Source organism: Centropristis striata, chromosome 10 (genome assembly GCF_030273125.1).
Source record: "Centropristis striata isolate RG_2023a ecotype Rhode Island chromosome 10, C.striata_1.0, whole genome shotgun sequence".
Classification (NCBI taxonomy): domain Eukaryota; kingdom Metazoa; phylum Chordata; class Actinopteri; order Perciformes; family Serranidae; genus Centropristis; species Centropristis striata.
The window spans coordinates 6555425-6579904 of record NC_081526.1 but is presented as its reverse complement, the minus strand read 5'-3'; the positions used below and the strand labels follow the sequence as shown (position 1 = coordinate 6579904).

The window sequence follows — 24480 nt, the reverse complement described above, 5'->3', positions numbered from 1 at the left end:
GACAACATGACCTTAAAGAATAACTTAGGCCACTGAGTATGCCAACAAATATGTTTCCCTGTTTTAACAGGCTATGATAAACTGAGTGTAAAGATCTTTTCAAACAGGGATACACTTTTGTCTGTACCGAGTCTGTTGGTCGCTACACGTGGTAACCAAGTTAGCATAAGCATTAGCAGTTAGCATAGTCCTAACTTAACAGCCTAGTTTAAAATAAAATGATACATCCAGATTTGTTCTGATGTTCTCCCATGTGAATGATCTCCTGTTCACGGAAACTCACAAACCGCTGGGATCTCATCGTCAGTCAGTACTTGATAAGTTACTGGCCTCCGGCAGCGGGTGTGCGCGTGCACGTGACGAGCACGCCCGCGACCGTTACACTAAAGTTTCTACTCAACTTTAACGTGACAAAAGTCTTTAATGTTACCTATTTTCAACACCGAGGAAGAAAATAATAAAGTATTGACCAAGTTTCATCAAAATTTAGCCACGTTATGTCCATAATATAGTTCAGCTAGCGTTAGCCGACATTACTACACACATCACTACTAGCCATTTCTAGCAAGCACGAAAAATATGGCGCTTACTTACATAAACAAAACGGTTTAAACAAGGGTAAAATCTTACTCACCACATGAGTGTGCCAAGCACAAGAACGCTGAAAATAATAATCAGGAGTGTCTTTGCAGCAATTGGGTCCAGTTCAATAAGCTCCAGCTTCACCTCGTCTGTTGCGGGCATGTTTAGACGTGTACCGTCAAGTGTAGAGAGGACGGATCTGCGCATGCCCACAGCTCGAAAAGACAGCGGGCAAAGTTTTCAAATCCATAACCGAAGCAAAAGTACTAATACCACTCCGTGAAACTACTCTGTTACAATCATCTTATACAGTCTATGGTTACAATACAAGTACAGGTCCTGCAGTGAAAATTTCAATTAAGTAAAAACATATAACCACAAGAAGAAATACTTAAAATATTAAAAGTAAAAGTAGATTATTATTATATATCACATATGTGTTATTACATATGCAGTGATGTAAAAAGCACAATATTTCCCTCTGAAATGTAGTGGAGTAAAAGTAGAAATTAATATGAAAATAAAAAAAACTCAAGTAAAATACTTAAAGTACTTTGTACTTAAGTGCAGTATTGAGTAAATGTACTTAGCTACATTCCAACACAGAAAAAAAGCACAATTATTAAAAACGTACTTTTTCTAAATGAATCCAGCTCAAGTAGACTGAGCTGGTGAGATTTTTCAACCACAAATTACAAGTAACTTACTAAAAGCGAGTGTTAATAGTAATTTGATAAAAACTGATTTAAGTAAATTTACTATTTTTAATTAAATACCATGTTTGCATTTACAGTGTGCATACACATGCTTCAAACACACACGCACGCGCACGCACGCACGCACGCACACACACACACACACACACACACACACACATACACACACACACACACACAAGTAACTTTATGCGATTTTCGCTACACACACACACAAATACACTCACTCACACACACACACACACACACACACACACACACATTTTGAGGTTAAAGGGCATAGTTTGAAATCTCTGAAGAATCTCATCATAGTGTACACACACCGGCAGTAGCCCCCGTGGCCCTTTCAGAATTTCCCCAGAGGAAATTTTCTAGTTTAATATTTTATACTAAATAGATTTGACAGTATCTCCAGTTTTACTAGTTTATGTTGCTTCATTTTTACATCTTCACGTCATGAAGAAGTAATATGCAGGTGTTTTCATGGACTCCAGAGGGTTAAAACGAACAAGAAATTGAAGAAAACAAGGGTCTAATATTTTTTTCCATGATTGTATGTAGCTTCCATCTCAACTCACAATCAATATTTTCGGGAAATTCCCCAAATATGATGAGGTACGGCTCATAAACTGCTCCGCGGAGAATCCAGTCCAGGCGATTGTCGTTGTGGATGAGGATGCCTTGTTTGGCCACGCCGTACGCCACCACCCAGATACTCAGCAGGAACATGAAGAAGAACATGTCCATCATCTGGAAGGTAAACAGAGCACATCAGTCTAGAAACACATCTGAATACATGTGAGATGAGACAAGTTTCCGTATTTAAAAAGGCTGCCCTGTTGCTCCAGGTGTCGTTTCTGTTTTCTGCACAAACTATAATGAGGTTTGACTGAAAGTGTGGGAACAAACAGACCAGCTGCAACAAAAAAAGCATACATTCATCTGCACACACCAGATGTGGGCCGACTAAAGCCTTTTTTTGTATTAGATAGATGGATGTTTTGGAGTGTAGCATTTTGTGCTTTGCAGTTGCTCCCACATTACATCAGGTCAGCATTCATTACATTTTAATGTGTGTAAGCAGCGGTGGAAAAAGTATCCAGAACTCTTACTTATGTAAAAGTACTAATACCACGCTGTGAAATTACTCCACTACAAGTAAAAGTCCTGCATTCAACACTTCCTGATGTTAAAATACAAAAGTATCAGATTCAAAATGTACTTAAAGTATCAAAAGTAAAAGTATTCATGATACAGAATGGACCCACTGTTTTATGTATTCTAAATATATGATCAGATTATTTGTATTGATGCATTTATGTAAGTACTTTAATTTTATAAAGTTAGGGCTCATTTTTAACTTCTTAATATACTGTGATGAGGTTTAATTAAAAAGACAGTCTAATCACTTTAAATTGATGATGATTTTTATGTTAAATCTTGACCTGAAAAGTAACTAATTAAAGTACAAAAGTATCAGCATCAAAATATACTTAAAGTATCAAAAGTAAAAGTATTCATGATGCAGAATGGACCCACTCAGATTGTTAAATATATTCCAAATATTTTATCATTTTCTCAAGGTAGGGCTCATTTTAACTACTTAATAAACTGTTATGAGGTTTAAATTTATGTTAAATCTCGACCTGAAAAGTAACTAAAGCTGTCAACTATATGTAGTTGAATAAAAAGTAAAATTTTTGCCTCAATATATAGTGGAGTAGAAGTATAAAGTTGCATAAAACTCAGATTGTTTTATATATTCCAAATATATTATTGGATTATTTGTATTGATCATGGTTCTCAAACTCGCGGCCCGCGGGCCAGTTGCGGCCCTTGTGCCGATATTTTGTGGCCCCCACTTTGATATGAAAGTTTAATGTGAGTTTTATATGAATGGCACTTTACCTTGTTGTGTGTGGAAGGTCCCTTTAATTACTTTTGGTAATTTTGTGTCTTTTTTTAGTAAGTTTGTGTCTTTTCTTAATTGTGTCTTTTTTAATAATTTTGTGTCTTTTTAAAATAATTTTGTGTCTTTTTTGGTAATTCTGTGACTTTTTTGGTAATTTTGTGTCTTCTTTTAGTAATTTTGTGTCTTTTTTGGTAATTCTGTGTCTTTTTTTTGTTAATTTTGTCTTTTTTAAAATAATTTTGTGTCTTTTTTTGTAATTCCGTGTCTTTTTTTTGGTCATTTTGTGTCTTTTTCTGTAATTTAGTTTTTTTCCTGTCATTTTGTGTCTTTTTTAAATTATTTTGTGTCTTTTTTGGTAATTCTGTGTCTGTTTTTGGTAATGTTGTGTCTTTTTTATGTAATTTAGTCTTTTTTCTGTCATTTTGTGTCTTTTTTTTGGTAATTTTGTGTGTTCTTTTGGTCATTTTGATACTGCCTCCAGCGGCCCCCAGGTAACTTGAGCTTGAGACCCCTGGTATTTCAATTTTGTACTTAATATACTGTTATGAGGTTTAATTCAAAAAATGTCTCATGACTTTAAATTGATCATGGTTTTTTATGTTAAATCTTGACTTGAAAAGTAACTAAAGCTGTGAAGTATAAAGTTACAAATGTGGAAATACTCAAATAAAGTACAAGTACCCTAAAAATTGCACTTAAGTACAGTACTTGAGTAAATGTACTTAGTTACTTTCCACCACTGTGTGTCAGCCTCTCACCATCTTCCTGACGATGATGATTTTGGGTCCCAGGGTTTTGCTGATGGTGAAGATGGCCATGAGACGGAGGCAGAAGACCACGAAGTCGATGCAGAGGAGGACTTTACCCGCGTAGAACAGCTCATTCGTCAGCCTGAAATAGGAAACCTTGGTGATTCATACAGAGCACTTCTATAAACTGCAGTAATCATCTGGGAGGAAGAAACGTACCTAAATGCGAGGCCGATAATAAACAGCAGGATGGACAAAACATCTAGAATATTCCACCACTCGTTTAAGTACTTCCTGGCTTTTTTACGAAACCCAAAGCCATCAGGATCATAAAACAGCTGAGATAAAAAAAGACAAATTAAATGATGCAGTAATATAAACTAAAGCTGGGCGATATGAACCAAAAGTCATATCCCGATATATTTAGGCTGAATATCGATATACAATATATATCCCAATATTTTTATCGTAAAGCCAAATAGGACATGTCACAAGTAGTTTTATTGAAACCGTTTATTTAAGTGAACATAAATACTATATAACAACAGGAGCACCTTTTTTTTTTTAATCAAAGCTCCATAAAGTGCACATTTAAATAAAAACATATCTTAAATAAATAAAATAGGCCAATTTTTTATTTTTCTGAAATAAATACAGTCATGGAAAAAATTATTAGACCATTGTTTTCTTCAATTTCTTGTTCATTTTAATGCCTGGTATTACTAAAGGTACATTAGTTTGGACAAATATAATGATAACTACAAAAATAGCTGATAACAGTTAAGAGCTTATATCTAGACATTTTCCATGGTTTTCTTTATAATAACCAAAATCATTATCAATAAAACCATGGAAAATGTCTAGATATCAGCTCTTAAATTAAACTCTTATCAGCTGTTTTTGTTGTTATCATTATATTTGTTCAAACATATGTACATTTAGGTTTACCAGGCATTATTTGAGAAAGGTTTATATGAGAAAAGAATAACGAACATTACAAAAGAACTAAATATGAGAAACCCTAGTAAGGGCAGCATTTATATATAAAGAAAGACATTTTTTTAACTATATCGATATATGCGATATGGTCTAATTCCATATCACATTTAACCCTTAATAGGGCACTCATTGAAATACTTGCAAATTCCAAATTTCAACCCTACATTTTGGAGGATATTACATAATGCCAGTATGTGTAAAAAAACCAAAAACATATGGACCCAGGGGCGGGGCGTAATATTTTGAGAAAAAAGTTCACGAGATTAAAGTGGCAAATCTACGAGAAAAAAATGCGCAGATTAATGAGATTTAAAGTGGTGAATCTGCGAGAAAAAAGTTGCTTTTTCCCCACTTAATCTGCTACTTTTTTCGCACAGATTTGCCACTTTAAATCTCTTAAATCTGCAACTTTTTTTCTTGTAGATTTGCCACTTTAATCAAATCAAATCAAACTTTATTTATATAGCGCTTTTCATACATAGAAATGTAACACAAAGTGCTTTACAAAAAATAAGGATAAAAACAGACAATAAAAATGACAAAACCCACCCCTCCCTCCCCACATACACATCTGTATGTACACACACATGCACATAGACACGCACACACACAAGCACACACTCAGACTCACACACAGCACATATTGATTGACAGTGTAGAGACATGGCAGGGCACCGAGGATCCAGATGAGGAAAAAGCAACCTGTGGGAGCATCCACACTGAGAGGTGGCAGAGCCCACAGCCATAGAGGACGCCGTCACAGAGACCACCAGGACCCGGGTAGACCGGGGCGGACTCCACACATGGTGCAGAGCCGCCTAGTCCCCCGGGCCCAGGTAATCTCCAAGACCACATCCCCACGGGCAGACTGAACACACACCCCTCAGTGAGGAGGCCCCCATGAGGGAACACTGGAGCTAAAAACTAAAAGACTAAAAGACAACAGGACAAGATAAAAACTAAGAGACTAAAAGACAACAGGACAGGATAAAAACTAAAATACTAAAATACTAAAAGACATCAGGACAGGATAAAAACTAAAATACTAAAATACTAAAAGACATCAGGACAGGATAAAAACTAAAATACTAAAAGACTAAAAGACATCAGGACAGGATAAAAACTAAAAGACAACAGGACAGGATAAAAACTAAAAGAATCAAGTAAATTTGCAACTTTTTTCTCTAAATATTACCCCCCCCCCCCCCCCCCCCCCCCGGGGTTTTATTTGTATTTTTATTCATACTTGGCCCTAATATGCCCCGTCATAGTCAAGTTCTCCTCGTACAAGTCACTGAAGAATAACACGACTGTTTCTTGCTGATTTTTTACGAAATTTTTCATTTTTACATTGGAGGTCAAGGTGAATAAAGTTAATATTATTATATTATTATCATACTGATTGGTCAGATGTCATGGTGTCACCGTCTGTGACGTAGTCTGATCTTTGCTGATTATCTGGAAGAAATCCATGTGGTTCTACGACCAAACAGAGAGACATGGGGACCTCATTTTGATATCCTGAATACTGAAGTTACCAAATATAGTTCTTCGCCCGATAAAGGGTTAAAAACATATCGATATATATATATAAATAGATATATCGCCCAGCCCTAATATAAATATGTGTCAGAATAACATCAAGTTTGGATGCAGCATTAACTCGTGTCCCAGCTGATCTTTCTCACCTGTCTGACCTCCTCACACACCAGAGACATGAGCCAGATGTAAAGCAGCACCTCTCCAGCAGAGGGCGTATCCTGGAAGTCGATCATCAGCACCACAGCAAACAGGAAAAGGAAGGCAAAGTAAAAGACAATATTCCAGTAAAACTTGACCTGCGGAGAGCTGTGCAGGAGGACCAGCCTGGACCAGGGGCCCAGAGGCTCACTGAGGACAGAAAGGTCACAGAGACGTTTCAGACACTAACCTCTGGCTTTACCTGAAAAATCACTACTCTGACAATAACAGAAATTCAAAATATTAACCCATAAGAACCCAGACCTACTTATCCTTAAAACAAAAATTATGGGGGATATACCACAGAGCAAGTGAACCACATAGAACACATTAATGATGTTTTTTTTTTAAATACTACCCCTAAATGTCAAAGATCTGTGATGTGACATATATGTAACAATGGGCGTTTATGGTATTTATGTTTATGATATTTCTCATTTTAAAATAAATAAATTAGACACATTTACTGCTTACAGAGAGACAAATTTATCAAAATTGTGACATTAATAGTGCTTTTTAACACCAAATTATTTTTCTGATTTGGTTTTAAGTAACAAAATAATCATACATTAATAATAAATAAAAACAAATAACCATTTGCCTTTTTGTTTGCATCTCCATAACATATATCAAAATTGTGACTTTTATTTGTCCAGGAAATATGGTCAGAACAAGTTAAAAGCAATACAAGACAACCTATTAACAGATTAGAGCTGTTAAATGGATTTAAACTTCATCAAGATTGCGGATCAGAGATGGCAGCCATATAAAATCTATGAGAACCATAAATATCTTCCAAGCCACTTAGAAGGTCAATCTTGGTGTCAAAATCTACATTTTCTGGGTGAAGGAATCCTTTAAAGCTATTGAGAATATCACTAGATGATTATTTGATCAAATAGATATGTTCATTTTCACTCAGACTGGTAGGCAACTCGCTTCAAGTGTTGCAGCAGGAATCCTGAGCTGAAAATGTTTGGAATCTACGTTCATGGCGGAGTGCAGATTAGCTGCCATGTACACTGCTAAAAAAAAACAAGGGAACCCTTTAATCTGATCTCGGATCTTGATCAACAAATTATTTACGGTGAGAATCTTAACTGATGGACATTGTACAACTTGTTGGGATCAAAATGACATGAAAACTGGTCAATGGAAACCAAAAGCATTAACCCATTGAGTGCTGGATTTTAAATCACACCACAAATCAAAGTTAAAAAATTACATCACAGGCTGACAGAATCGAGGTTTTGCAGGAAAGAGGGTCATTTGCTGATAGTGAGAGGTGACTGTCTACTTACAGACGCCGAGAATTAGTTCGAAGTGTACTTCCTGTCACTGTCTCCACTGTCTTGATTTCCTCGTTTTTCTCAGCTTCTCTCTGGAGGATTTCATCACGTCTAGGGAGAATTATCAATCATTAAGAATCCAAAACACTTTGGAACATGCCATAGATGTCTACAAGCAGTAGCATAAATAGGTGAATTACATTAGAGCTTGGGAAGGCAGACTATGAATGATAAAAAATGTCATGATAACCTTTCAGCATATTGCAATCTAAAAGAAAACTAGACTTCTGCACCTCCTCTTGGCTTGGTTTTCATGAAACATTTCGCCTGTGATGGGAAACTTTTCATTTCAGAGAGGGGGAGCATATTTTGGCAGGTCTACAAATGCAGATGTGTGTGTTTCAATATTGGGGAAATCCTGCAGAAAAAGTTGCTATTTCAGAATTGGCAACAACTCATATGATTCTCATAGAATTGCTGTTATATACAATAATGGTATCAGCATCATAATCAAGATTGGGATGACTAAAATGAATGACTAGAACTTATACAGGTTACTATGAGGTATACAATTCTATAAAGCAGTGGTCTCAAACTCAAATTACCTGGGGGCCACTTGAGGCAGTATTAAAATGACCAAAAAAAGAATTATTAAAAAATAATTTAAAAAAAAAGACACAAAATGACCAAAAAAGACACAAAATGACAGAAAGAAAACTAAATTACTTAAAAAAGAAACAAAATGACCAAAAAATTACACAGAATTACCAAAAAAGACACAAAATGACCCAAAAAGACACAAAATTATTTTAAAAAAGACACAAAATTACAAAAAAAAGACACAAAATGACCTAAAAAGACAGAACACATGACATGCTGTCATATTGATAAGTCCTTATCTTTGTGAAGTAAAATATTCCAGACAGTTTCCAAAGAACGAACAAAGACTAGAAGTCTGCACTTCTAAAAGTACTTTATGACACTGACATGCCTTCTATTCTTCTGATTACGTTATTGGGACCCAAATTTGCATTTGACTTCATCCAAATATCATAAAACCACCATAAATGTGTTCAGTATCCATAGCTGCATTATTATGTTAGGCTAATATGTAGATCATGCCGAAAAATCCTTGACCAGACTGAGTTTGACCAAAGAGCTGGCCTTTGTGGAAAAATATTATCATATTCTTGATATTTTAAAGCAATAAACATTTACAGCGCGGTAATAAAATCCTGTTTCAGAGACACATGAGCAGACAACCCAACTGCAGGGGGTTATAATGTGTATTTGCATGATATTATCTGACTGGCTGTGTTCCCAATCCACTTTCTTTTGTTTCTTGAAGTTTCTGTCACTGTCCTGTAATGTCTGATTCTTGTATTTTAATTACATTAAGTGGCGACTTCACCTGTAACTTCCTCTGGCCCTTTGATCATGTGAGACTGAATTTCTGTATAAAAGTGTAAGAGTTTCCTTTTTTTCCAGGAGGGAACGCTGACTGACTTCTCTCCGTGCTGCACAAACTAACTAAAGGCTTTGATTGATCACACCGGCTTGCTGCATTTTTCTTCAGAGTCTTAGAAACACTGTCAGTATTTCGGGAAGAAACTGCACCTACACCTTTCACTTTCACACATGTATGTAACTCACAGGACTCACCTGTAAACCAGAAAGCCGGTGTAGATAAGTGGAGAGAAGACCATGCAGATGAGAACTCTCCATACAGGGTTCTCCACTGAAAGCTCCCCACACCAGATCTGTGTCAGAAGAACCTTGAAGACAAACACGCTATGAGACTGAATGAATGTGATTAAATATCAGTAGTGGAAAAACTATTCAGATCTCTTACTTAAATAAAAGTACTAATACCACACTGTGAAATGACTCCACTACAAGTAAAAGTCCTGCATTCAAATCTTACTGAAGTAAAAGTACAAAAGTATCAGCATCAACATGTACTTAAAGTATCAAAAGTAAAAGTACTCGTTATGCAGAATGAAGCCACTCTGATTGTTTTATGTTTTCTAAATATATTCTAAGATTATTTGTATTGATGCATTTATGTAAGTGCTTTAATTTTGTAAAGTTAAGGCTCATTTTTAACTTCTTAATATACTGTTATGAGGTTTAATTAAAAAAAAAAAGTCTAATCACTTTGAATTGATCATGTTTTTTTATGTTAAATGTCGACCTGAAAAGTAACTAAAGCTGTCAGCTAAATGCAGTGGAGTAAAAAGTACAAAATTTAAGTATAAAGTTACATAAAATGGAAATACTCAAGTAAAGTACAAGTACCTCAAAATTGTACTTAATATACTGTTATGAGGTTTAATTAAAAAAAATAAATTGATTATGATTTTTATGTTAAATCTTGACCTGAAAAGTAAATAAAGCTCCAGCTGAATATAGTGGAGTAAAAAGTTCAGTATTTGCCACAAAATGTGGTTGAGTAGAATTATAAAGTTACATAAAATGGAAATACGCAAGTAAAGTACAATAATCTCAAAATTATACTTAAATACAGTACTTTAGTAAATGTACTTACTTACATTCCACCACTGTTATAATAAAATACTCATGACTCCTATCTAGGTTTCAAAATAAAAGCCCACTCATTGAATTACAGTCACTGATCAAAGTTTAAAGATTGAGTTTTCCTTGTTGTGTTTGTATGCTCTGTATTTATTGTCATCTGGATACTGTTGTGTCTTGCTGCAGGAGATTGATAGGGAAGGGACTGGTCTGAAAATGTGCCCACTGTCATTTGTTATTTTGTCCAAAACATTTTTCTATATGCTGTACCCACATTCTGTTTTGTTTTTTACTCCTCTTTTTTGTCATGTCTGAGCAGTTCTGTGTGTTTTGTGTTCTGAAAAATGCAATAAAAATATTTTTCAAAAAAAAAAAAGATTGAGTTTTGCACACAACCCAGATTGTACTTTCGCAGTAAATGTTCTACACCACAATCCTAAAAGATTTTGCGACATTTTGAGTTCTGAAATTGTTGAGAGAGAAAAGCCCCTTCAGATAAATGTTTCAGTTTGCTCTACCTGAACACCTGACTGAGCCACAAAGCTTTTATCATCAGCCTCCAGAGCCAGCCTCAGGCACGTCGTCTTCCCCCAGGACGGAGACGCACGAACCAGCAGCTTCTGAGCCCGCTCCTGGTCGCAGTTATGGCACTCGCTGAACACACCTGGGAAACACACACACACACACACACACACACACACCCACAATATGACTGTCTAAACAGATGCATGTCCCCACAAGGAAGGTAAGTCCCCGCAATATGACTGTCTAAACAGATGTATGTCCCCACAAGTTGCATAATACAAGTCTAAACACACACACACACACACTCAAAAATGTTCTCAAAACTTGTTCCGGTCTTCACTATGTAGGAAGGAGAAGTACACACACACACACACACACACACACACACACACACACACACACACACACACAAACACACACACACAAACAAATTTACATTGACTTACATTAATTTTCTGGAAACTTAACCTTAACCGTCTTAATACAAGTCTAAACAAACACACACACACACACACACACACTCAAAAATGTTCTCAAAACTTGTTCCGGTCCTCACTATGTAGGAAGTATAAGTACATGCACACACACACACACAATCACACACACATACTGGTTTTCATAAATCATCACTTGTGGGGACCACCCTTTCTAGAGGTTGTAGAGAGCTGAAAAAAGATGATTAAACTTGCCATAGCTTATTTAGCCTATACACGCCTTCAAACCTCTCAAATGATGGTAGTGATGTTTTAATCAGGCTTTATGGGGACATCCGGAAAAAACCCAGTAAACATGCTTTTAGGGTACATCATTTACATGAATTAGCATATTTCACACAGATTATTTGGTGACTAATGGGGACCTACTTTTACATAAAACAATGAAAATGATGGATGGACAATGATGGATGGACAAAAATAATATTGAGTAGAGACAGTTCAAATGATGTTCAACTTTAGATGTCCACATATTACAAAGCATTTTTGACCATTATACTAAATGCATTGATCTCGTTGTTTGAAAATATTTTTGATTGCAGCCTTATTTACATTGACAGTTTGTGTCAAAACTAGTTAAGCCAACTAATTAAGCCAATGAACTGGTTTAGTGAATATTACTTGGAACGAATGATTCAATTTACATACAAAACGGAGGACACATAATCACAAACAATCACTAAGTAATGCACTACATGAAAAACTGCATAATTGAAATAATAATTACAGGGGCAAAACTTTTTTTTTTTCAGTGCATGTAACATTTGTGCACTGCAAAAACATGAAACTTACCAAGTATTTTCTTCTTATATCTAGCAATAGTATCTTAATGATACTGTTTTGAGTATAATTTACCCACTGGTCATAGTTTTATGTGCTTATTTAATTATTAGTATTATTATTATGTGCTTATTTAATCATCTTATTGTTTAAAGACTTCTTTTTAGGATTGACATTGTGAGCTTTTTCATGCTTTTCAAGCTATTCAACTGTTGAATATGGGAGTTTTTACCTAAAATATTGGTTCCAATTGAGAGTTTTACTTGCATATAGGTTGAATGTTATTTCAAAAGCATTTTCTACCACCAAAACATGCTCGTTTCAAGTATTGCTGGTTTATTTTAATGTTACTACAGTCGGGCTATTCAAGCCACAATTGCTCAAGTATATTTGGATTTATTTCAAGACATCATTGGTTTTTTCAGTGCCTAGATATTTTTTTACTTATTTAAAGAATTCTTACAAAGAAAAAATGAGGCCCCGGCCCCGGATAAGCGGAGGAAAATGGATGGATGGATGGAAAAAATTATTTACTGCACTGGCAGATAATTTTACTTGTTTGGAGCCTGTATTTGCTTTATTCTAGTCATTTGTTTCTTATTTTTTTGTCAGTTGGTTTTGCAGTGTGCATCATGTCTGTAGATTTATACCCATGGCGTGTTTCTCATAGCGATTGGCGAGCTCCATCATGGCCGCTGCCTCGTCACCATCACTTCCTTCCTTTGCCATCGTCTTCAGGATCTTGCTGGCAGCCAGAGCAGCAGACATGCAGTCTCTACACTGTGCACACGCAGATACAGATACAGATACAGATACAGATACAGTCACAGAAAGATGCAACACACAAAAAACTATTTTCAAACTTTGTCGGTATATGGGTAGATGTTTTAATCACCTGATCCCAAGCGATCTCAGCCAGCTCCTTGTTGTTCTGGAGGATAGCCCAAAGGAAAAGGTCTCTGCCCGGGTCCCTCTCATCTTTAACTTCCTTATTAGAACCCGTCTCAGATTTAAACAGCTAGATGAAAAGTGAAGGAATGTGTTGCATTAATTAGATCAGGGGTGTCAAATTCAAATTACCTGGGGGCCGCTGGAGGCAGTATAAAAATGACCAAAAAGAGACACAAAATTACCAAAAGAAAAGACACAAAATTACCAAAAAAAGACACAAAATTACCAAAAAAAGACACAAAATTACTAAAAAAAGACACAACATTACCAAAAAAGACACAAAATGACTGAAAAAACACAAAATTACTTAAAAGACACAAAATGACATAAAAAGACACAAAATGACCAAAAAAATACACAGAATTACCAAAAAAGACACAAAATAATTTAAAAAAAGACACAAAATTATTTAAAAAAAGACACAAAATTATTAAGAAAAGACACAAAATTACCAAAAAAAAGTAATTAAAGGGCCTTCACGCAACACGTAAAGTGCCAGTCATATAAAACTTATTTTCATCACTTACAGCTGCTTTCACTAAGAATTGCTGTGCATGATAATGAATGCATATTATAAATAGACAGTTTGAACTTATTGATGTAGCCATATTGAAAAAAGTCCAAATCATCCCAAGGCTTGTCCAGACACCAATTTGGATAAAAATAACAATAAAAATAATACAATACAATATATATATATTTTTTTAGCAAACTGTTCAGTTATATCTCCTGTAAATTTCATTTCCAATGTCAAAATGTCATTGCCACATATCTGGTTGAAAAATACTGAATATCCTTTATTTATTTGTTGACCTAAAGGTAGTATTTCTTTTTAAATATTGGAACCATGAATAAGTTATGAAATTAAAGTCTCTAAAAATGAAACCTCCAACTACCAGAATGAATACAACAGAGGTCAGGATTAATTAGTAGGTATGTATGGTTCAGAGTACTTTTGCTGATCAAGCTACATTAACACATAAGAACCCACGATGACACGGGTGTAACAAACACTTTAAATCTAGGATCTCCCATATAGTATTCAGCTTTATGCTTCATCTTAACTCATTAAGTACCTAAGTGACACATACTCAACACCCTGGGGTGGTGGTCATGTGACTGTGACAGGAAGTGACTTCTCCAAAATATGTGTGTGACTGGAAACAGAAATCTAAAAAATTAGCTAATTTCAAAAAGCTTATTTTTTGTTACTAGGCTAAGTTTAAACCCATTTAACAATTCTAATCAGTTAATAGGGTGTCCTTTATTGCATGCAACCCTATTAGGGTTTGTTATTTGTTTTTATTTATTATTGATTTATTATTACTTTGTTACTAAAAAACAAATCTGAAAAATAATTTTATTGTTAAACAGCACTAATAATGTCACAATTTTAATAAATGTTGTGGAGATGCAGAGAAAAAGGCAAATTTGTGTTTCTGTAAGCAGAAAAGGTGTCAAGTCTATTTATATAAAAATAAGAAATATCATAAAAAATAATACCATAAACACCCAATATGACATATATGTCACATTACAGATCTTTGACAATTAGAAGTAAAAAAACAAAAAAACATCATAAATGTCTTCTATGTGGTCCACTTGGTCTGTGGTATATCCCCCATAATTTTCTTTCAAAGATAAATGGGTCTGGGTTCTTATGGGTTAATTAAAAACATAGATGATGGATAAACAGACTCACTGGTACAGACGTGTATGTCGTGTTGGAGGGAGGGTCAGGGTACAAGGCCTTGGTGAAACTGCCCAGCAGTTTGCGCACCTCATCAGAGACATGAGTCATGGAGATCTTTTGGCCTGGCCCCGGGTGGACCCGCTTGGCCAGCTTGCGGAGAAAGATGCAGCTGGGCAGCTGCTTGTAGAGATCGCACAGAGTCTCCTTGTCCTTCAGGAAATCCCTCAAACTCACACCGTTCTCCAGCAGCAGACTCACAAACTGAGGCTTGTTGCCAAACAGGGCGAAGCGCATGGCCAAGTGGAGGTCACTGGACTGAAAATTAGAATACATGGAGAACATAACAGATCTTTATTTCTTATTTGATGTAGAAAAGCTAATTTTTTAGATTATCATACAGGGTCAAGACCAAGAAGCAACCTCCGGGTCTGAGCAGGGAGGCAAACCAGGAAGTGCCTTAAGCTGCATTCTACCGAAAATTCCAGCAGGGGGCGCTAAGTTTGGCTGCCAAAACATTTTTGTCCATACATTTCAATGCAAAATGAGAAGACTTCTCACCTTATTTATTACCTCAGAACTTTTTTTTAGGACAACACTATGGTCTCAATCACTAGTAAAAAATGTTCTGCAAGACAATTTGATGTTAATAGTGTAAATAATGGCCCCATTTAGAAGAAAATAGAAGATAAAGAATCGTATGATTTGGGCCGTGGCTACCTTTGATTGACAGGTCACTAACAAGGCGAGCCGTCATCAGGAGAGAAGCAGAGCAATGCATATCCACGAAAACGTGTCAATAAAGTTATATTCAACGTTATATAGATATTAAAAAAGGATGTTTACCGGTTTGGTCTCATAACTCATGACCCTTTTACTGTATTTTCACTTATTGACTTTACGTTTATTTGAACGTTTTGTTCATTAAAAATGTCTTGTTCAGCGTTTGGTTGGACTAACAGACACTCCAAGAAGTCGCTGCTCATTTTTCTGAGGTAAGTAACGTACATTTTGTTTGTTTTTTTGCTAGCCAAAATGAACATCCCAGTTAATGCTCCAGTTAATGCTAACATGAGTCAGTCAGGTTGAGGTGTAGAGAGGCTGTAGTCAGTGATCAGATCCCTCTCCTCCTCCACAGTCCAGATATGGTCTGCTCCCCATATCGGAAACAAGATGGCGACACAAGATGGCGACGGGTGTAATGCTGAACTTGATGCCTAAAACAGGCAATCCACAAACCAATGGGTGTCGTCACGATGACTACGTCCATTATTTATATACAGTCTATGGTCAAGACCGGGGTCAAGTTCAGAGGATGCCGTTTTTTGTAAATCCTGACAGTCTGACACAGATTACTGCTGGTGTTATGTATGTTGTATTACAGTTGGACCCACCTCCCACTGGCTCTCCTCAGTGAAGATCTCAGTCTCAGCTATGTCCACTCTGTTCCAGGCTATAGCCAGCTCCAGCTGCTTCCAGGACACCATCCCCAGTGACTCGCTCATCTTTGAGGCTGAGTGGAAAATGAATAGCACCACAATCTATGTAACACTCAATTCTGCTTACTTTGAGTCAACAGACTGATTTGATTCTGGAGAGATTCTATCTTTCTGTTACAAGATAATCTCTCTTCACAACTGATTATCCACACTCCTCACTTAAGGCATGTTTTACTGTATATGATCCAACAAAGTCAGAATTAAGTCTATTTATTGTTAGAAAATTGATTTTAAAAAATGGCCATATTTTCACAAAGCACACTGTGATAAACAAATTATTTTCTTAACAGTTAGAAAACCCAAACATATTCAATATACAGAGATGTAGGGTATAAAACATTGAGCTGGAACTGGGTAACTGTTTTGCAATAAACAAATATATACATTGGCTGCTTTTTTTCAGCAGCTTAATATTGTAGTGTGATATAAACTGGGGTCCCACTGCTTGGTTATGCACCAAATAGTAAGGAAATATGGCCACAGATAAAAAGAGATAGAAGATATATTCGCTGAGTCAGCAGGACTACTGCCTGGAAATGCATTATAATTCCCCCATTGATAATGGAGCTCAGAGATGGAAACTACAGGCGAAGCGGTTTAGATTGCTGATGAATCATTAAGATCAAATGCTAAGTGAATGTCCAGTGTGGTGGACTCGCTTTTAGTGCACTTTGGCGCAGAATCTTTTATAACAATACACATTAAGCCCGCATTAGTCTTTCTTAAGACCAGCACAAGGAGGATTACATTTGCATTTGTATCACAGTGCATTCGATTGGTCTTCTGAGAAGCAACATTATACTTGCTGAGAGCTCGAAGCCTTTCCGTCTTCATACTTAATGTTGTGTCGGAAGCCTACAGTCAGTCCAATCCGATACTGAGCGACTGCCTGAAAAACAAATCCCTACCTTTCAGTAGTCCTTGAAGAATAGCCACATCCACGCCCACATGATTGTCTTCGCTTATCCTGAATATTGTCAGCAAATGAGGCATCCTGATGATGTCCTGAATCTGGCAACAAAAGCAGATACAATGAGCAGTGTTTCACTTCAAACCTGCAACATCCAGGAGACCCTTGCCAGAGGACCTTAGGCTCCAATCGAGCTCAAGAGTTCACAGGTGTATTTTGGGGCTCCACTTTGGCCTTGAAGGTAATCAGTAAAATGTTAAATCAATTCTGAAATCAACTGGTAGTCTGAAACAGGGGCTAAAATCTGGGTTTCTGAAGGTTCCGGTTCCGCCACTGAGAGGATGACAGCCTAAATTTCTAGCTCCCCGAAGGTTTTACCAATTAACCCCAAAAAACGTGATTTTGTCAATCCTGCTGGGCATTTTATAAAATAATGAGGAAAGGGGTTACTACTAGAAGTGGATTAAATATGGGTGTGACAGGAGACGACCCAGACTCGCGACACGGCCGAAGTAGCTCTCAGGACTTACATCCATGTGAGGAGGAAGCTAGCCCTGACGTTAGCCTGGAAAGTATTCTCAAGGAAATTCGTGAATTTAGAAGAGACAACAGGGCGCAACTCTCTGACATTCAACAAGAGTTAAAGAGAGCAAACGACAGACTGGATGAAGTAGAAGGGAGAATAGATGAAACGGAGACCGTGCTTCAAGCAACATCAACGCTAGTTAAACGGCTAACACAGCGCCAGGCTAGCCTGGAGGCGAGGCTAATTGACCAGGAGGCTCGAGCGCGGAGGGATAACCTGCGGATTTACGGGATACCCGAAGACAAAGAGGGCACCGACATGGTTGGCTTCCTGGATAATCTGCTGAAAAGTACACTTGATTTTCCACTGACGGAGACCTCAAAATTGAACGGGCACATCGAGCTCTGGCACCGAAGCCCACCGGCCAACAGGCAAAACCTCGCTCCATAGTGGTCAAGTTTGGTAGCTGGCAGATCAAAGAGGAGGTAATAAAGAGAGCCTGGCAGAAAAAGAAGGTGTTTTATGACAACGTACGTTTCTATGTTGACCATGACGTCCCTCCTGAAGTGTCAAAGAAACGCAGCGAATACGCCGAGGCCAAAAGGGTGCTGAAGGAAAGACAAATTAAGTTCCAGACGCCATATCCTGCAAAGATGCAGATCTTTTATGATGACGGCACCCGGCTATTCCAGAATGCTGCGGAGGCTACGCGGGACATGTCGGCGCGAGGATTTCCAGTTGCCGTGGTGAAGACCTCCGCTGCACTGGACCAAGAGGAGATCCAGCTTCTCTCTGCCTGGCAGGTGGTGGGGAGAAGGGGAAACCAGGTTGGAAATCAGGAGCCTGTCGCTGCGGGCGGCAGCGCACAGTCGAAACATCTACACTCTCACTTTAAAGACAAACTTAAGGAGTTTAGAAGGCTGACATCCCAAGACAATACTGATCACTGATGGATTATATCCTCGCGCTCTACAGATAAGTCATATTCGATTTAATACTGAATTATGCAGCTTACATTTCGTTTTGTTCTAACTATGCATGCCTCAGACCGCCAAACAGTTTTGCTTTACCTGACGCATGTCAGATCATAGTCGCACTTCTATTTTCTTTCTTTAATCACAAAACGGGGACTTGTTAGGCGAGCCATCCTCGATTTGTTTATTTTATTTTATTTTATTATTTGGACTCTGGCTGAAATGCGGCCACATCTCAGGGCCCCACTACTGCGACGTGGGACGTTCCCTTATGAGGGCATTGACTTTACAAAGCCCCGCAAAGCTCTTTTGAAACGAGCCTCAGCATCGGAAGCAACTGTTCTGAATTGCTCCAATGATGTTCTGTTCCAGACTGTTCTATATTGTTATTGTTCGTGTTTCTCGGGAAAGACAGACTTAATGTATGTACGCCCAGTGACACCAGGAGAGTTTTTTGGGTGTGTGACAATCACTGTAGACCACAGTAGTAGACTATGAATAGGCAAACCCTTAAAGTGATTTCTTTTAATGTGAATGGGATTTTAAGTCCAGCTAAGAGGAGGCAAATACTGACGAAAATGAAAAGGGAGAATGCGCAGATTGTGCTCTTGCGCACCTCACCCCATCGGAACACGAAAAACTTAAAAGTGTAACGGGTATTGTGTGAACCCAAATGCAGTACAAACAAGGCCCAGAAACGAAGGTCAGTTAATGGTTTTATTAACTGCAATCCGGCAAACACACAGTTCAATGGCTTGGCAGGTGGCTTGGTCAGGACGGGCAAAAGTTCATAAACCAGAAGGCAGGCAGTCCAGGCAAACAATCCGAAGGGGGGCAGGCAGAGCTCGTAGTCAGGAACAAAGGGTAGAGGTAATTTACCAGGCGGCAGGCAGAACAGGCAGGTCGAAGTCAGGCAGGGTCGGAACCGGGAAGACAGGCAGATGAACGCTGGAAAGTCTCGCATGGCAAAGAACAATCTGGCACTGAGTGAGTGTGAGGCTGGAGAATATATACTGAGCAGGCAGGAGGGGCTGATTGGTGAGTGAGGGCAGGTGTGTGATTAGTGAGTGTGAGCAGGTGTGTGTGATCAGTGAGTGGAAGCAGGTGTGTGATCAGTGACTGAGAGTGGGTGTGGTAATCAGTCAATGGGTGTGGTGAGAGTAGAGCAGTGGAAAATTACTGAGTCCATGGGGAAAGGCTGGAGCAGACTATGACAGAACCCCCCCCTCAAGGGACGGCACCCGACGTCCCCAAAACATGTCCAACGTGCCAGGGCGGGAGGAGGGGGAAACTGGGAGGCGGGCTAGAATTCCTGAGAGGACGACAAGGTCATCTGCAGATCCCCCTCCTGCGACAGGGTGTCATCCTCAGGCTCTGCAGCCGGAGGGTCAACAGGGCTGACAGCAGGTGCCCCACGACGAGAAGAGCCCCCTACCATGCTGCGAGAGGGCTGGTCAGGATGCTGCTGATGAAAGTCACAGAGGAGCTGTCGGTCCAAAACGTGTCGAGCAGGAACCCAGGATCTGTCCTCTGGGCCATAGCCCTCCCAGTCCACGAGGTACTGTAGGCCTCTACCACGTACACGGGAGCGGATGATGCGGCGCACAGCATAGGTAAGTCCCCCATCGATGAGGCGAGGCAGAGGCGGTGGAGGAGTCGCAGGCACCAGAGGGCTCTCGCGGACTGGCTTGACCTTGGACACGTGGAAGGTTGGGTGAACCCTCATGGACCAGGGAAGCTTGAGCCTGACTGCCACAGGATTGATGATCCTTTCGATGGGGAAAGGTCCAATGAATTTGGGAGCCAGCTTGTTGGACTCCACCCGCAGTGGAAGGTCACGGGTGGAGAGCCAGACCTTCTGGCCCACCTGATAGTCTGGGGCTTGTGAGCGACGACGGTTGGCAGCAGAGGAATAACGGTCAGCAGCTTTCAGGAGGGAGGTTCTAGCTCGGGCCCATGTCAGACGACAGCGATGGATGAAGGCTTGAACGGAAGGGCAGGAGGCTTCCTTTTCCAGGGCCGGGAAGAGAGGTGGCTGATACCCGTAGGCACACTGGAACGGAGACAGGCCTGTGGCCGAGCTTGTCAGGGTGTTGTGGGCATATTCAACCCACATCAGCTGCTGGGACCAGGAGGATGGGTTCTGGGACACGGAACACCGCAGGGCTGTCTCCATCTCTTGGTTCATCCTCTCAGTCTGGCCGTTGGATTGAGGATGGAACCCCGACGACAGACTGGGTGTGGCTCCCAGCAATCTGCAGAACTCCCGCCAAAACACGGAAGAGAACTGGGGCCCCCTGTCTGAGACCACATCCACAGGGATCCCATGGAGGCGAAAGACATGGTTGAGGAGGAGTTCGGCAGTCTCTTTAGCTGATGGAAGCTTGGGTAAGGGAACAAAGTGGACCATTTTAGAGAAGCGGTCGACGATAGTCAGTATAACCGTCCTCCCCTCAGATGGCGGCAGACCAGTGACAAAGTCTATGGAGATGTGGGACCAGGGGCGATGCGGCACCGGAAGTGGCTGTAGAAGACCAGACGGGGCCTGACGTGAAGACTTGTTCTGGTTGCAGACAGGGCAGGCATTGACATATTCCCGGGTGTCCTCCTCTAACGTGGACCACCAGAAACGTTGCTGGAGGACGTCACGAGTTCTCTGGATCCCCGGATGACAGGAAAATTTTGAAGTATGAGCCCACTGGAGTACGTCAGACCTTAGGGCTGCGGGCACATACAGGCGATCTGGGGGGCAAGCACTGGGCCCAGCCTCTCCTTCTGTAGAGGTTCTCACCCGCTCCTCAATCTCCCAAGTCAGAGATGCCACTACACAGGGAGACGGCAGGATGGTGTCTGTCGCTATGGACTTGTCTCCCTCCCTCTGAAACTGGCGCGACAATGCGTCTGGTTTGATGTTGCGGGAGCCGGGTCTGTAGGAGAGGGAGAAATCGAACCTTGTGAAGAAGAGGGCCCATCGTGCCTGTCGGGAGTTGAGACGCTTAGCAGTTCGGATGTACTCCAGGTTCTTGTGGTCTGTCCAAACCAAGAAGGGCTGCTTTGTCCCCTCAAGCCAGTGTTGCCACTCCTCCAGGGCCAGCTTGACAGCCAGAAGCTCCCGATTGCCAATGTCATAATTCCTCTCGGCAGGTGAGAGGCGCCGAGAGAAATAGGCACAGGGATGGAGTTTCTGGTCACCTGCCGCTCGCTGGGACAGAACAGCACCCACTCCCACGTCAGAAGCATCTACTTCCACCACAAACTGCCGCTCATTGTCCGGGACCTGGAGGATGGGTGCGGAGCTGAACCGGTTCTTTAAAGTCTGGAAAGTAATGTCTGCAGCAGGAGACCAGCGAAAAGGGCTCTTGGGGGAGGTCATCATGGTGAGGGGAGCAGCAATGGAGCTGTAGTTCCGGATGAAGCGTCGATAAAAGTTGGCGAAACCCAGGAAACGCTGCAGTTGCTTACGGGTCTCAGGAACTGGCCAGGACTTCACTGCCTCCACCTTAGCAGGATCCATCTCCAAACGACCCTGGGCCACGATGTAACCAAGGAAGGCCACAGACTGAGTGTGGAATTCGCATTTCTCAGTCTTGACAAACAGCGAATTCTCCAGGAGGCGCTGCAGCACAGTCCTTACGTGGTGGATGTGATCCTCGAGGCAAGTGGAGAAGATGAGAATGTCATCTAGGTAGACAAACACATATTTGTTGACCATGTCCCGCAGGACATCGTTCACCAAGGCTTGGAAGACGGCTGGTGCATTGGTGAGGCCAAATGGCATCACCAGATATTCATAATGTCCAGTGGGGGTGTTGAACGCCGTCTTCCACTCGTCCCCCTCCCTGATGCGGACGAGGTGGTAGGCATTGCGAAGGTCAAGCTTGGTGAAGATCTTGGCCCCTTGAAGCAGCTCATAGGCAGAGGAGATGAGTGGGAGTGGGTACCGGTTCTTAGTAGTGATGTCGTTGAGTCCCCGGTAATCGATGCAAGGGCGCAGGGACTTGTCCTTCTTGTCCACGAAAAAGAATCCTGCCCCTGCAGGAGAAGACGATGGGCGGATAATTCCGGCAGCCAGAGAGTCATTAATATAGTCCTCCATGGCCTCTCGTTCTGGACCTGACAGGGAGTATAAACGCCCCTTAGGAGGTGATGTGCCCGGCTTCAGATCAATACAACAGTCATAAGGGCGATGAGGGGGTAGCGAGGTTGCTTTGGCCTTACTGAACACCTCCCGGAGGTCGTGGTATTCAGCAGGGACTCTGGTCAGGTCCGGGCAGGTGCTGGGGCGCATAGTCTGGCGAGGTGCCGATGCATCCCGAAGACAGACCTGGTGGCAGAAACTGCTCCAGCCGAGGATGGTGGCTGTGGTCCAGTCGACGTGTGGATTGTGTTTGCGGAGCCATGGGAAACCCAGGATCAGAGGGAGGTTGGATGAGGGCAGGAGATGAAACTGGATGGTTTCATGATGGTTACCAGAAATCAGCATGTGAACAGGGGAAGTCTGGTGGGTAACAGTTCCCAGAAGATGGCCATCCAAGGCCCTGGCAGGAATCGGTGGGTTGAGGGGGATCCTCTCTAGCCCGAGTTGCCTAGCCAGGCACTCGTCCATAATATTGCCATCGGAACCAGAGTCAATGAAAGTGGCCAGGGTGTGTGTGTCATCGGGGAGGAGAAGCTTGACTTGAAACAGGGGACGTTTAATCAGAGAGGAAGATTTCACTGTCACCAAACTCACCAGGACTTCCTCCTTCACTGGTGAGCTCTGTCTTTTAATGGACAGAGTGAGATAAAATGTCCAGCTTGTCCACAGTACATACAAAGGTTCCCCACCCGGCGGCGCTGTCGCTCCTCTGGCGTGAGTCTGGTGCGACCCAGTTGCATCGGTTCTGGGTCTGCAGGTGAGAGCAGGGCAGGAGCAGGTGGAGAAGTCAGGCGATGATATGCAGTGGATGGTACAGGATTCTGTCTCCTCTCTCTTCTCCGGGCCCGGATACGGAGGTCTAGTCGGGTGCTGAGTTCAATGAGTTCATCCAGTGTGGGGGGTAGAGGATAGGAAATCAGTTCATCTTTGATGTATTCTGCTAGCCCATGCAGAAAGGCATCCCGGAGTGCAGCAGTGTTCCAGTCGCTCTGACGGGCCTTGGTCCGGAAGTCGATGGAGTAATCTGCCACGGACTGATTACCCTGCCGTATGGAGAGAAGATCGGACGTGCCATCTGGACCCGTAGCTCCCAGACCGAAGACCTTGCGTAGTTCCTCCGAGAAGGCCTGGAATGAAGCACAGGCGGAAGTCTGTCTCTCCCACTCTGCTGTGCCCCAGAGGAGAGCTCTCCCCGTCAGGTTGCTGATGACGTAGGCCACCCTAGCCTCCTCCGTGGCAAACGTGTATGGCTGCAGACTGAAGAGTAGCGAACAGGAAGTCAGGAAAGGACGGCAGAGCTTGGGATCCCCATTGTAGCGCTCCGGGGGCCCCAGCCGGGGTTCCGGAATCATCCTCGGCTGTGCTGGAGCTGGAGCAGGAGCAGGAGCAGGAAGTGGAGGTGCCGGTGGAGGGGAAAGAGTGGAGGTTAGCTGTTGCAGTTGAGCCGCGAGAGCGGTGATGGCGCTGGCTT

General features: G+C 41.0%; 1 pseudogene; it reads right to left on the bottom strand.

The window, feature by feature from the left end:
- LOC131978733 (transient receptor potential cation channel subfamily M member 2-like) overlaps nt 1–24480 on the bottom strand; it is a 67064-nt pseudogene that overhangs the window by 30022 nt on the left and 12562 nt on the right.